Here is a 15,620-nt window from a genome sequence, read left to right as displayed (position 1 = left end):
TAACATAAAAGATTTACATTTTAGAATTTTAAATGCCATGTATCGATCTGCTCATGTGAGCCAAATTTCCATCAATAAGTAAACTATCTTCAACGGATTAAAAAAAAAATGAATAAGAAAATGAAATTATATTGATAAAAGGAAATAATAAAATGAAAATAATATTGCACACAAGTATAGGAAATTTTACCCTGCATCAAACCATGGATATGTACGTACTCCGGCGTTTAAACATTGTTGTAAAATAAGCTGTAACACTAATGACATATCTATTCACTTATTTGTATAAATTTCAAACAAATCATGGGCTCAATGTGTCCCTAAAATGACATGAAATTTATTTTCCACATGCGTTTGTCTTTTATATATATTTTTTCCGTTTAGGCATGTAAGCATATGCTAACTTCCGTCTTTACGTGATGATGTATAATCTAGATCATTTATTAAAAATTATTATTGATATTACACTTTATGATGATTGATTTTTATATTGTTTAACTTCCCTCTCGTAAATTTTCACTAATATGGAGACGTCACCATTGCCAGTGAAGGGCTACAAATTTTAGGCCTATACTCGGCGCTTACGGCCATTGGGCAGGGAGGGATCTTTGTCGTGCCACACCTGCTGTGACACGGGACCTCAGTGTTTGCAGTCTCATCCGAAGGACCGCCCCATTTAGTCGCCTCCTACGATAAGCAAGAGGTACTGACGACCTATTCTAACCCGGATCCCCACGGGAGTGCACTTTATAAAAAGGGGTCGGAACCCCAAGGATCCGATGATGACCCTTCCCTTGTCTGTGTATACATATAGGTCTAGTCTGTATGTTTAATCTAGTACAAATATCTTCCATTTATAAATCTGGGGACCCATGTAACCCAACCAACTATAGAGGATTAAGTGTTACTAGCTGTATGGGTAAACTGTTTAATGGGCTTCTACAGTACCGCCTAAACTCATACTTAGAAACAAATAAACTACTTAGTAACTACCAATTTGGATTCAGGAGGAATCATCGCACTACAGATAACATATTTATCTTAAAAACTCTTATTAACAAATATTTAAAACACAAGCAACAAAACATATATGCATGTTTTGTTGATTTCACCAAAGCTTTTGATACAATTGATAGAACTTCTTTGTTAACCAAACTATACAAAAAAGGTGTAGGTGGGAAATTTTACAATCTCATAAAACACATGTATTCAAACACTAAATATTGCTGCAAAGATGAATCTAGATGTAGTGAACCATTTGTGGCTACGCGTGGGGTTAAGCAAGGCGATAACCTTTCCCCTACTCTCTTTAATATACTAGTATTTATTGATGATTTCTACTCACAACTTATGAATTTTAACACAAACCCACCTAGACTTCAAAATGTTGAAGTTGGTCATTTATTCTTTGCAGATGACTTAATTCTCCTCTCAACTACAAAAGAAGGCCTTCAAACTTCGATAGACTGCCTTTCAGAATATTGCATAAAGGAAAAATTAACTGTTAACCTTAATAAAACTAATGCAATGATTTTCTCAAATAAGAAAATTGACACAGCCCAACACTATTTTTATTATAATCACTCAATAATTCATCTTACACATGAATATAAATATTTGGGCTCATATTTACTAAAGTTCGTAGACGTAAACGTAGGATTTACGTCTGACTTAAGATTAGAGTTACGTACTCGTGAATTGGTATTTACAAAACCGTTCGTAGCCGCAAACGTAACTTACGATGTACGATTGCACGTACGCGTGCGCAGTGGCTATTTTCACTTCGAAGCGTAAAAAGTGTGAATTTGCTCATTTACTTTGAATTCCCTGCGCTCCCGCCGCATTATGACGAAAAAGAACACAGAATTTTGTGAGAAAGCAACGAATTTCAACGTATACGTATGCCTGCCAACGGCATGTCGATCAACTGTACCGTTATTCAGTGTTGTTTACAAATCCAAATGGAAGGTTCATCAAATTTAACGCATTTGACTTGTGCATGGATCTGCGATGCTGTAGGTGTTCAAAAAGAAGTCGGCATGGACTGACAAGTAAGTTAAGTTGTTTGTGTAGTAATAACCTTAAATGTTTTACCACTGACTACTCGTCACTAGGCCCCTAAATAATGTTAAATTGACTTCAAGGGGATTCAGTACATGACACACATGGTAAAATCACAGTCCCTTATTCATTTTGTTCTCAACCTATGTAGCTGCTATAATGCCTGGATCTTAATTTCTAAATAGTGAGCACATATACATATGTGTTAGTTATTTACAATTTGATATGTGCCCACTATTAACACATTAAGACACAAGCTCATTTGTGTAAATGGTAACTTCAAACTTTTGACAATACCACAATTGAAATTCAAAATTATTTATCCCATTTTTTTAATTTCATGACTGGGACAACATCAAAGCAGTATCATAGCTACCTGTACACAAGTATGCACATGCTTTCACATCATTTCGCAAAAAGAAAAACAAGAATATTGGTGAAAAATGAATCTAAAATATACATTATATATACAGGCACTAATTCTAAAATGTGTGATTTGTACGCGCCCCTCTATTGCATGGTTATAAAATATGAAATTATTATTGTTTTAACAATATATACTCTGGACGAACAGGTAGATAGGGTGAATGGACTCGGTACCAGATGAGAACAGTTACAGTCTCTTTTAGCATCATTTCAATTATATTGCTTGTGCAAAACTTTCAGAAAATATTGTGAAACAAAATCGCATTCAAATACAGTTGTACAACTGTGTGAAGTCAGTGTTAATTTATTTAATGTAGAATAACATTGACTGTATATTAATTGGAGATATTAGGTGTGATATACATGTAACATGCACTAGATATCCAAGTTAGCTGACCTCTGTTATTTTTCAAAGGGTCATAAAGGTGGTCAAGAAATAAATTGCCATCAGACAGCAGCATTCCTTGATTTAGATGCATTTCTCTTCATGTCCTCTCCTGAAAGATTTTCCATGATGCCTCAGGGTTAGGATTGGGATGCAAGATGTACAGTACATATATATGATGTAAGTATATCCACTGTTTGTACACATTTAATCATTTCTGTACTTACAAAGTTTTAAAAAATCCAAAACAAATTATGGTACATGATGTAATGATTTTTGTAATGCATTGATGATTAAATCCTTAGGCAAAGATTTAAGAACATACATTTATGAGTTTTTATGATCAAAGTTTGTCCATTTTGCAAGTTTTGTACCTGTCTGTCTAAGCATATCTTCACCTTTTTGGCAAATAGAAATTTAACCAATCTAAGGACATACACTATGTTTCTTTGAAATTATTTTTTATCTCCTCGATATTAAAAATTCTTGCATGATTTCCAAAATAATAGCTGTAATTTTGTCACCAAAATTTTAAATCAACTCTCAATAAAAATTGCTCTATATCATATATTTCTGATCAGTAATAACACATGTATTCAGTTATTTGAAACACCTTTTAATCTCAAAGCAAGCAAATGAATATATGTAATTTTGGTGATTAAATAATTATTATCTTGCAAGCCAATAATTCTTCTTTATATATTTCTTTACACTAAAAGCGGTTATCAAATGTACTTTTATTAGGTCACCTGAGTTTACTCAGTAACCTATTGCAATTAGTTTTCATTCGTCGTGCGTTAACAATTGAACATTTTTAACTTCTTAATAACTACCAGTCCAATTCTTTTCAAATTTGGTATGAAGAATCATTGGGACAAGGGGGACCAATTTTCAAAAATCTTCTTATCAAGAAACACACATATATAAGAAAAACTAAATGCATAGTGATGTAGAGCAGGCAGGCCTCTACCAACATTGTAAATTTCATGATCCCCGAGGTAGGGGTTTTGACCCCAGGGCGGGGCAAATCTTGTTATATAGTGTTTATGTGTATAAAACACTTAAATTACATCTTCTTTAATGCTATTGATACTAAATTGAAACTAAATGGATAGAGCAGGTAGTCTTTTACCAAAATTGTAAATTTGATTTCCCCCAGAGTAAGGGTTTTGACCCCAGGGTGGGGCCAAACTTAGTATATAGTATTTATGTGTAAGTTTGCTGATACTGTATAAAATATAAATGCAGAAAAGGATGTATAAAAAAGGGTTATGACTTTAAGATGAGTCCAAATTAATCATATCTTTTGATGTTTTCATGTGAATACACCTATTTAAAGCCTTTCATCAGTGTATGCACTTTGAGGGATGTGAAGTTTTAAGAGCACATCTTGTTTTATACTGTTGCTGAACATTAGAATATAATTAGCTTAGATATTTAGAACAGGAAATGTTTTCTAGATTTCATAGTCCATGGAAGTAATGATACTTTTCCACTAGTATTCAGGTGACCGATAAGGCCTGTGGGCCTCTTGTTAGGTTTCTGTTGTTTGTTTTTTTTTATTTTACTAAAGAAATATTTTTATTAGTCAGTAATACATATTCCTTTGCCATTGGGAGATTTTGAGAGATAAAAATGGTTGCCATCACTTTCACAGCAAATATGCCCCTTTAAATTTATAATGTTGTACTACCATGTATTATATGTCAGCCTGAGTAGCTTAGTGCAAAGGTACCAGGTTCAATACTCAATTTTGCTAAAGATTTTTCTCACCTTCTTTGCTACAGTAAAATCCCATTCATATACCTTACTGCAGTACATATCAGCTGATTTTACATTTTTACTTGCCACAACCAGGAACTATCAAAATATGTTAACTCTAGACTAATTAAACCTGAGAATTTTGTAGAAAGAAAATAGAATGCAAGTGAATTGTACCTGAAATATCACAAAAATTTATCTTTTATTTATAAACGTGAATGACCTTAACTGAAACTTACCATTCTTGGTTAAAAAGTATTTTTTTCTGGTTTGGAAAGAAGCCAATTTCATTACAAGGGGAATGGTTAATGAAAAAATACTAAAGTTGACCTTGGGGTCATTTGAAATCTTTTTCTTAATATGGGCTCTTGGGTTATAAATCATTAAAATTAGAAATTGTAGGTGATACTTAATGATATCTTCCCAGATATGGTGTACGGTAGATAAATATAATGTAAATAAAATCAGTATTATCACAATTTTACAGTTTATTTAACTAACAATTATGTTGCATGTATTTTTCAAGCCTTATGAAATTTGATTGCAGTGTAATGACAGTTGTTTATTTAAATCAGTGTAATACTATTATTTTTCTAGGTCTATGGGTACATTGCTGTAATGGCCTGAAAAATCTTTTGCGAAACCAAGAAATGTTCATCTTCCATTGCCTTGATTGTGTAAAAAGACGAGCAGAGGAATGATTCAAAAATATATGGCAGGATTGAGAACCTAACCCATGACCTGTAGTCTGGTACTCTACCCACTGATCAATCCATGCTGATGGTCCATCTGCTACATTGATGTCATCTTATATATTTATTTATTCATTTATATCATATGGACATTTAAAAATTGACAGTAAAATAAAAAAAAGTTTGATATTCAGCAAAATAGAATTTGTTACAATACATGTTTAAGAAATTAAGTACATGTACATGCATTGTTATGCATACAATTATGTACATGTAATTATATTTGTTAATAGATAACTTTTTAGATGAATTTTCATGTTGTTATTGATATTGACATGTACATGTATTACTTCCATTTCTAGAATGATTTTAACATCTTGATATTAAAAAGATGACATAATAAATAAATCTTAAATATTTGTCAACAAAGTTGTCTGGTGGGTTAAAATTTGTAAAGAGGAGCATTAGTACATATGTCGGTTTAATGTAAGAAGCCTTCAGAATGAACTTTTATCAGTGAGATTTTTGTAAATTGGAGGGGGGATGGGCTTCCACATGCAATACAAAATAGAGTTGGTCAAACACGGACCCCTGGACACCAGAGGTGGTATCAGGTGTCTAGGAGGAGTAAACATCCCCTGTCGACTGGTCACATCCGCCGTGAGCCCTATATCTTAACCAGGTAAACAGAGTTATCCGCAATCAAAATCAGTGTGCCAAGAACGGTCTAACAATCGGTATTTTATCAAATAATTTCCCAACCGCATTTGTAACCGTTATTCCTCTATAATTGTTAGGATCGTTAATGTCATTACTTGTATGGAGTAATGTAACCTGAAGACCGTGGTTTAGGATAATGGCTTAAGTTATAGACAACTGTCACAGATGTTGTACAAGCACGGCAACAGAAGGGTCTGACCATATCTAATCATGTAGTTTGAAATTTTGTCTAAACCTGGAACTTTCCCTACTTTTATTTTTGAAATATCATTTGATATGGATATATGTATGTCCAAGTCATTAAAGCATTTTTCTTTTTCCAACTCACTAAGAATATCAATGTAATCGGTTGAAATATGGTAAGGTTAGTTCAGGTCATAAATAAAATGTTATGTCTCTTAAAATGGTTGATATGCAAGCTTTTTACATTGTAATTGCATAATAATTTATGTTTTGCGATTATCCTTATTTGTTGTATTAAAATCGGGTTAAGCTTAGATCGGGATCGAATTCCAAATAATGAAATCCGGTGAAAGTACCTCCCTTCCTCCTCCCATATATAATTCTGATTGTGGAAAGAAGATGGATGACTCTGGCGAGCCGAAAACCCACAGAAGCACATATCAAAGTTAAAATTGAAACTCCAGAAAAAGAAAAATTTGGATTCTAGTTAAAACAATCCATAGTTCCCAAAAATGCTATTTCGATATGCTCTTTTCAAAGGAACATTGAAAAAAATCCTATTTAAAACCAATATACGCGAAAAACGCACAAAATAACAGTAAATTCGACATTTCCAAGCAGATTTTCATAAAGAGTGGGCCAAGTCTCCATTGTAAATTCAGTAAAATATGTTAGCACATGTTCAGGTGTAAAATGTTTTGAAAATAAAAGTATGGAGACTTACTCATTCTATGAAAAAAACTTACTTCTTGTGTATAACTTTTGTCGTATTATCAAGAAAATGTCCATGTCGGGTACCTTTATATAGCTTGAAATTTGGAAATTATTCATGGGATGGATAGCTGAGGTGGTATAAAGACAGCCTCAGTGAATTTTTGGACAGTCCCAGATTGTATATCTTTGGTTCGAATACCAATATTTCCTACTTATTTTTTTCCTTATGAGTTACTAGACTTCCCATAATTATTTGTCTCTGGCATTTTATGCTAAGTTTTACTCATAGCATGCAGTCTTAATGACGATCACAAGTAATTGTTTCCAACATGCGGCTAGTGAATAAATGTAAACAAGTATGGGGCCTCCTGTGAAGTATGGACGTTGTTTATGTAGACGACAACTTGAAGGAAAGTCAAGGAGATCAATTTCAACAATGCTTAAAGAAGTTACTTGAAAAGATCATGACAAAAGCCTAATATGAAATCAGTGTAGACAGTCTAAAAGGCACAGTGAAGTACAGTTCAGTACAAAAACAAATCAAGTGTCTGTTTCTGTCCAATTTGTATTTGTTGGGAAATTTTATCGCATGTAACTGTAATATCGGCCCCAGAGTTGTACCAAAAGAGGCGAGAACTGATGCCTTTATTATATTTGGTATATTAGTACCAGTAGGTTGTAAATGTTATATACAGTGCAGTGTCATTTGGTACCTTAGGTACTCCAGGCATCAGTGTAATTACGTGTGTGTTAAAAACCGTTTAATGTCTGATATACATGATGCTGCCTGTGAAACAAACTCTGATGATAATTTTGATTAAATATCCTTTGAAGTATGATCTATATATTTGTCTTTAATTCTAAATATTGTGGACAGTGTTTTAGTACGGTACTGTATATATTGTAACTACGGGTACCATCAATGCAGATTTTAAACTCCCGATTCGTGACCAGTGCCCAATCATGAATAGGCTTGTTGTTCGCCAAGTTCACCCATCTTTTCTGTTTGAACTTTAGCCTTATTATCTCTATCATGTAAAATTTATACGGTACCAATTTTGATGCAACAGATGCGCATTTCGACAAATAATGTTTCTTCAGTGATGCTCCACCGAAATGTTTGAAATCCGAAATAACTATGAAGTTTTAGAGCTAAATATAGCCAAAAACAGCGTGCCAAAAAAGTAGAGCCAATAAAATTAATGCGCTTGCTCTTCTTGCAAATCTGATTTCCTCTCTGAGATTCTGCACCTTCTGATTTTCAGAGAATTTTTAATTTTGTCCTTTTAATAAGATATTGGTGGCGTCTTTTTGTGTACGTCACCTTCTTGTTACACAAACTTTGTAATCATTTTATTACAATACCCCTGGGATAAGCACTAATTTGCAATGTAACATATCTTCGTTTAAATTATTCATCATTTGACCTTATCCCAGCTTTACATTTTTATAGGTAATTCTATATTATGTGATTTTGTTCACTCCTTGTCATTTATCTGGACAATAAATGGCACAATCACTCAGCTTTTAAAAGGTTTTCTTGTTTTCCTACAATGGCTTAAGCAAATTTAACTTTACTATAAAGGTTTAACCTTTGTTTAATGAAAAAGTTGTGAATGTAAAATGTTGATGGTTCAATTAAATCCGTGTTGTTATTTTTTCAACTCCTTGAAGTTTCTCAATCAATTTACGGTACTATTGTGAGTTTTCAACGTGCAAAGTTTCTAACTGTCTTAATAAAGATTGTTTAAATTCTCGATATTTGTACTTTCTCATTTGGTATATTCTCTATATAATTTGTAGTAGCTACCTTACCAGTGACAGCAAAAGAGATATGGTCATTACAAAAATTCAAATGACAATTATTCAATTAAAGTTTTACATGTAATGTATTAAATATTTCATATGAAGTACTGGTAGTTAAGGCTTATCATTAAATTCACAACCATGATCGTGTTCCCTTTTGTTGTAACGAAATATGGCGAACTTTAAAGTTTATCAGAGAAGCTGCAACCACGACCGCGTCCCCTTTTGTTATAGCGGAATTTGGATCTTCCACGGTCAGGAAGGGGAATGTTCAACTTGTTATCCATCGACTTCTTGATTTTTTTTTCCTGCCAATATCAAGATCCCTTTTGTAGAGAGGTGATATTTGTCATCAGCCAGATATCCAGGACTTGGATTACCATTCATCAACATATCGCTATGATCACTGTACACAGTGATTTGTTTCCGTGGGGATCAGGATTAGAATAGGTCCTCAGTATCCCTTGTTTGTCGTAAGAGGCGAATAAATGGGGCGGTCCTTCGGATGAGAGCGCAAAAACCGAGGCCCCGTGTCACAGCAGGTGTGGCACGATAAATATCCCTCCCTGCTCAGAGACCGTAAGCGCCGATCATAGGCCTAAATTTTACAGCCCTTCACCGGCAGTGGTGACGTCTCCATATGAGTGAAATATTCTCGAGAGGGACGTTAAACAATATTCAATCAAGCAATCATATATTGGATGTACCAATCAACAATACGTCTGGTCTAGATGCTCTTCCAACACCATTTCTTGCATACCTATGCATTTGCCATTGTTCTTCACATGGATGCTGTCAGCAGCAACTGAATATGACAGAGGATTGTTCATCTGTTTTGGAATTGTTTCGTTGGAGACGAATTGTGCTCCTTTGTTAGCTGACCTGTTTTTATATTCATATGAAGCAGAATTTATTCAAAAACTTGTACGTGAGAAGAAAAAATCTCTCGCTGTGACCTTCAATTCGACTTTTAGATATATCGATGACGTTTTGTCTATTAACAATGATAGCTTTCATTCAAATGTCGATTTGATATATCCCTGTGAGCTCGAATTAAAGGACACCACAGAGTCGTCCACTTCTGCTTCATACTTAGATATTTTATTGAAAGTAAACATTAACGGCAAACTGACAACTCAACTGTATGACAAACGGGATGATTTCAGATTCTCCATCGTCAACTTCCCACATTTATGTAGCAATATTCCATTATCACCTGCATATGGTGTTTATATATCTCAACTGATTCGATATGCAAGAGCTTGTTCTGGGTATAGTCAGTTTTTAAATCGAGGTAAGCTACTGACAAACAAGTTGATGGTACAGGGATTTCAACTGTCTCGATTGAAGTCAGCATTTCGCAAATTCTATGGTCGTTATAACGATCTAGTTCGTCAATACAACCTCGCATTGGGTCAAATGCTGTCTGACGTGTTTCATACCGATTGTTAAGCCGTTCTTGGCACACTGATTTGACTGCGGATAACTCCGTTTACCTGATCAGGATATGGGGCTCACGGCGGGTGTGACCGGTCAACAGGGGATGCTTACTCCTCCTAGGCACCTGATCCCACCTCTGATGTGTCCAGGGGTCCGTGTTTGCCCAACTATCTATTTTGTATTGCTTGTAGGAGTTATGAGATCGATCACTGTTCGTTATCTTCACCTTGCATGTTGAGCATAGTACCCATGTCCTGTACCTGTCCCAGGTTTTGAAGACAGTTGTTTGTTGTTTCTTCTAAATCTAAGAGTCTTTTGTTGGTCTTTCCTTGTAACTCTCGGATGTTTCGCTAATTTCAACAGCTCCTTTTCGATTTACTCGAGTTTTGCTTCTTCTGCATTTATCACTTTCTTGGCCATTTTTTTAGTACAACTCTCAATCACCTGAGTAACCTTCTTTATGCAGTGGTCAGTGTTCTGGTTAATAAGTTTAACTACACAATCAATGTCACTGTGGTGACCATGTTCACGTTTTCCAATAATGTCCGTTATACATATTTTCAATTCTTAGTAAATTTGACATGAATTCTCACGTTTTCCAGTCCGATCGTTTACATCTTGCTCATTAGTTTCATTAGTATTAAGAGCCAATGTAACTGATGGTTGGTCTCAGAGTAGACTAGGGTTGTGCGGGAAATGCAACATTCAGTGCTCTTGACTTGTAGAATTCCGATGCATTGTGTTCAAATTCAAGTTTTTCAACAATTCGTGAAGCAAGGACACTCAAAATATGGACAAGGGGATTATACGCAAGAAGGGCAATTGCTTTGCAAAGCAGTATACACCTCAAAACCTATTAAACGAAGATTGAAGGTTGATTTCGTTCAGTAGTGTATCATATTAGTTGAAAATCTTGTATATCTTTCATAATAAATGTTTGATCGGAATATAAAGTGATGCTATTTCAGGAATTTATCAATACTAACTACCAACTTACTACAAATTACAAAATTAACAAATATAGGAGCAGATAGTCCAAGAAAAAAAAATCTAGAATTATCTTAGAGTCACTGTTACATGTGTTAGACAATATAATTTCGATTTTGTCTGGAAGGTTTGGATGAGGTGTGAACCAATGATTATAAAATATATCTGAGAAAACATAAAATGCAAGGACAGTACTTTGGAGAAAGAGTGGTTAAACATCTCTCTAAGCTATCAAAAAGGAAAAGATACCATCTTTCCTTTGACAGGTACGTACACGTTTGAATTAAAAAAAAATCTGCTTTTATATTTTGTCATGATTAATTATGTTCTGTGATTCAATGTTTGAAATAAATATCATTTTCAAAGAATAAAAAAAACCAAAATCAGAAGAACCTTTCTTAAATGATAGTTTTCATTTTGTAATTAATAAAATAAAGTTATTGGCAATAAAACATTAGCAAGTTCTAAGTAGTAATTCTATTGCAGATATTTAACATCGATTCCTCAACTTCAAAACCTTGAAGCTAATGGCATCTATGCTTATGCCATGATCAAGACAAATTAACCGCAAAGAATTTCCACAACAGCCGAAGAACCCACATTTCATTGGTCGTGGAAAAATTGAGGAACTATAGCATGACAATTCAGTTAACTCAACATGGAAATATGCTGAACCAGTAAGCTGCTAATTTGAATCTTTTTCATGGTTTTCATGATCTTGATATACATAATTTGGAAACTCAATATCACTGAAAAAGGTATGATATCCGTTTTCACTTTGCGTATTATTTCACAGGTTCATATAGGATCAACCACAGCTGACGAGTACCTGGTGGTGGTGTTATGTTGATAAAGCGACCACTACCAGGAAAACTACTATGGGGTAGATCGTGCCAAGCAGTACTGTTCAATGTGGGCGACAATTAAGAGAGTACTGGAGGTACTTTATGAATTTCATATCGGAAGTGGCCCTGGTTAATACCTTTCTAATTTGGAAGATGATACCCTTTGTTGTGAAACCTAGAAAACACATCCATGTTGATATTGGCATGGGTCTTATTGCCGACTTTTCCAAAAGAAAAAAGTGTAGGTATGCAAGCACACAACAACCTATTACAACTGCTGGTTTGAGCCGACATCAGAGCATCAAATTCGAGAGGCGTGGACGGTGTAAATAGTGCACACAAGGGGGCAAAAGAAGAGACATTGTTTATGGTTGTGATATGTGTATGGTAAATATGTGCCGAGGTGCATACCATGCACACAATCAACTTCCAATTGTTTGACTAACTACATTTATGTACAATCGTGTGCGTATGTTTGTGTATGTGTTTGTGATTTACCTTTTTGTACTCGAAATGTTCTGTACATAACTGCATGGCCATTTTCATCTTTCAATATTAAAATGTGTTCACGTTTCAAGCTGCAAAAAGTTAATATCTATAACTACCAATCTTTTAATTGAAACTTCATAGTATATGTATCTATGTCATTCCAATACTTAGCACATACCTCAAAATACAGTCCGAAGTTCTAAATGACATGAAATTAGAATTGATAATTTGACTTTTTTTACCCTGATATTGTCCAACCGGTTCTTATGCGAAAATGGCGACCTTCTGATGCACCACCAGATGAGGTATGGTGTGTCGTTCACCAGATAGTCGTCCCGGTGATATATCGTTTGGACATCGTGAGATTGCTCACGATACACCCATGACAGGTCATTTGGGTGTCAATAAAACTTGTAACAGGATTTTGAGTCATTTTTATTGGCCTAGGTTGAGAAAACATTTTCTGAATTTTGCAAGTCTTGTCGCGTTTGCCAGATTGTAAGTAAACCTAATCAGAAAATTCCATCTGTCCCTCTCCATCCAATTCCAGCTTTTGAAGAACATTTTAGTCGAGTGTTAGTAGATTTTGTAGGACCTTTGCCTCAAACTAGGTCAGGGAACAAGTATTTATTACTTACTATCATATGTACATTCTTCACTGTCAACATCACAAGGTCAGATAAATTAACCTAACTCGGCTGCGAACATTGAAATTGAACATAAATCTGTACCCAAAAGAATTTCAAAGATATGCACTGAAAATGAATACGTTTTCGATTTAGAACATTTGTAGAGGAAATTCGGACTAATTAGTTAATATTAAAGGGTTTTTACCACGATATTCAATGTATACGAAATCAGAAGGACTAACCTTAATAAATCACGTTTCTGTTGTTGTTTTGTTTCATTACTCCCAATAATTGATACAAACATGCATTTTATCTGCACAAATTCGAAGCTTCCGCTTCCCAACTCGTCACTAATGAGCTATCTAGTCACGTGGTACTTCATGACGTCATACGTGTCAATTGCAGCAGTACATATGTAACGAATTAATCATCATATACTAATTTGATACCAACGGTTTCATAAATCGTTATATCGAATTTGATACAACCATTTCTAAAATTCGTGTTTTCAAATTGAATTCGTTAAAACAAATTTTGAAATTTACTATAACCAATTTTGAAATTTGATATAACAAATTCAACAAATTCGTTATAACAGATTTTAATCCGTTATAACGGATTCAAAAGTTTGAAATAACAAATCAAATCTGTAATAACGAATTCTGGAATTCTTTATTTCAAATTCAAAGTATTTTGATAGGTCCTAAATGGGTTTCCGTAATTTGCAGATGTTTGTAAGTTTATATAAAATATCTTACCGGCACTATTTGAATAATTTATCGTGATATTTAACAACAGAAATAAATCCAAGCTGTTGTTAGCTTGGTCAGCCCGTATTTACATTTATAGAAGAAATGAAGTACATTTAGTGATATTTTTCAGTGCCAGACAGATAATTGTCTGCTACCTGGTATATCTTCATGAAGGATTGTTTCATTTATAGGTGGATTGGCATTACAGGCTCGTAGTCCTGTTTTTCAAAGTAAGGGAGAGGACAGTCTTATGGGAAGTTTCACAGTTGTCTATAATTCTTGACAAGCAAAGAAAAAAAAAATAGATACATAAATCAATCAATCAATCAATAAAAATTTAAAATCTAAATAAACCTAACCTTCAAAATCCTGGAGGGGTGCAAAAAAATCACACACACACACACACTAAACAAACTTTACTCAAACTTCACAATCTTAAATCGTAAAGGGTCGGGGGCGGGGATGTAAGTGTTCGTCCTCCTCTATACGGGTTCAATTCATTGGGTCAAATGCTGTCTGACAAGTTACAGTACATACGAATTGTGAAGACGTTCTTTTATATACTACTTTTGACTACGGATTACTCCGATTGCCTGATCAAGATATCAGGGCCGTAAATTACATGGAGGCGGAGGAGGCAGCTGCCTCCTCCAACTTTTGAGCCAAAAAAAATTAAAATTTAAACTTCATTAGAATTTATGTTGTTTCCAATAACTAAGAACATGATACCTCCCTTAAAAAGCATTCCAAATCTTTCTTTTAGAATGAGTTAGTCAAGTAACATCTTAGAAGGCCCTAGAATCAAGGATTTTGCACGAAACGTGTTCAGTGTGCACAAAATGTGCTCAGCGTCTGGGGGCCTGGGCGGCCCCCAGACCCCCGCCTAATTTCCTACCTCCTCCAAATTGAAGGTTAATTTACGGCCCTGGATATGAGCTTACCGCGGAGTGCGATTGGCAACGCTCGTTACCCTCACTTGTTCAAGCTTACATCCTAAGCTTTGAAAAGTAGGTGGGGGTATAACCCAATATATTTTACTTTGGACTGTAAAGATAGTTTTGAATGTAAAAAAAATAACGGGAAATGTACGCTGTCAAACACGAGGCCAATGGGCCACATCGTTCACCTGAGCCATCTTAGCCCTGTCGTTGTACAGGTCATTAGGTCAAACAACAAAGTATAACAAGGTCTATATACAAAATATGAAAGCCCTACCTTAAATAGTCCAGGAGATATTAAGTAGGTCAGGGTTTTTTCAAAAGTAGGTCAAACTCCAAGGTCAAAAGATCAAACACCATTGTGTCACAAGGTCTTGCCAAAGAATATATACACAAAATATGAAAGCCCTACCTAAATAGTTCCGGATATACTTGATAGGTTATGTTTTCTAAAAAGTAGGTCAAACTAAGAGTTCAAAGTCACAAGATTAAAGGACATGATATGAAATGAAAGGTCTTGCCATAAGAAATTTATATAAGATATGAAAGATCAATCTTAGATAGTTCAGGAAATATTGTATAGGTCAGAATTTTATTAAAAGTAGGTCAAACTTCCAGGTCAATGTCATAAGATCACACACCATGGAATCACATAAAAGGTCTTTCTGTAAAGAATGTATATACAAAATGTAAAAGCCCTAGCTTAAATATTTCAAAAGAGTTTTAATGATTTTTCACAAAACTTTGATCCCCTATTGTGACTCTATCCTAACCCCATATAATTTGCGAAAT

General features: G+C 34.5%; 1 long non-coding RNA gene and 1 pseudogene across 1 annotated transcript; both read left to right on the top strand.

The window, feature by feature from the left end:
* Positions 1 to 1,841: 1,841 nt before the first annotated feature.
* Positions 1,842 to 5,278, top strand: LOC125651913 (uncharacterized). Its single transcript, XR_008800550.1, has 3 exons — positions 1,842 to 2,051; positions 2,903 to 3,052; positions 5,231 to 5,278. It is a non-coding gene; the product is annotated as an uncharacterized LOC125651913 (long non-coding RNA).
* Positions 5,279 to 10,648: 5,370 nt separating this feature from the next.
* Positions 10,649 to 12,154, top strand: LOC130051420 (uncharacterized; annotated as a pseudogene).
* Positions 12,155 to 15,620: the final 3,466 nt, after the last annotated feature.

The sequence above is a fragment of the Ostrea edulis genome, chromosome 2 (assembly GCF_947568905.1).
Source record: "Ostrea edulis chromosome 2, xbOstEdul1.1, whole genome shotgun sequence".
Classification (NCBI taxonomy): Eukaryota; Metazoa; Mollusca; class Bivalvia; order Ostreida; family Ostreidae; genus Ostrea; species Ostrea edulis.
Note: the sequence above shows the minus strand (reverse complement) of the source record. Positions and strands in the feature narration are given on the sequence as shown.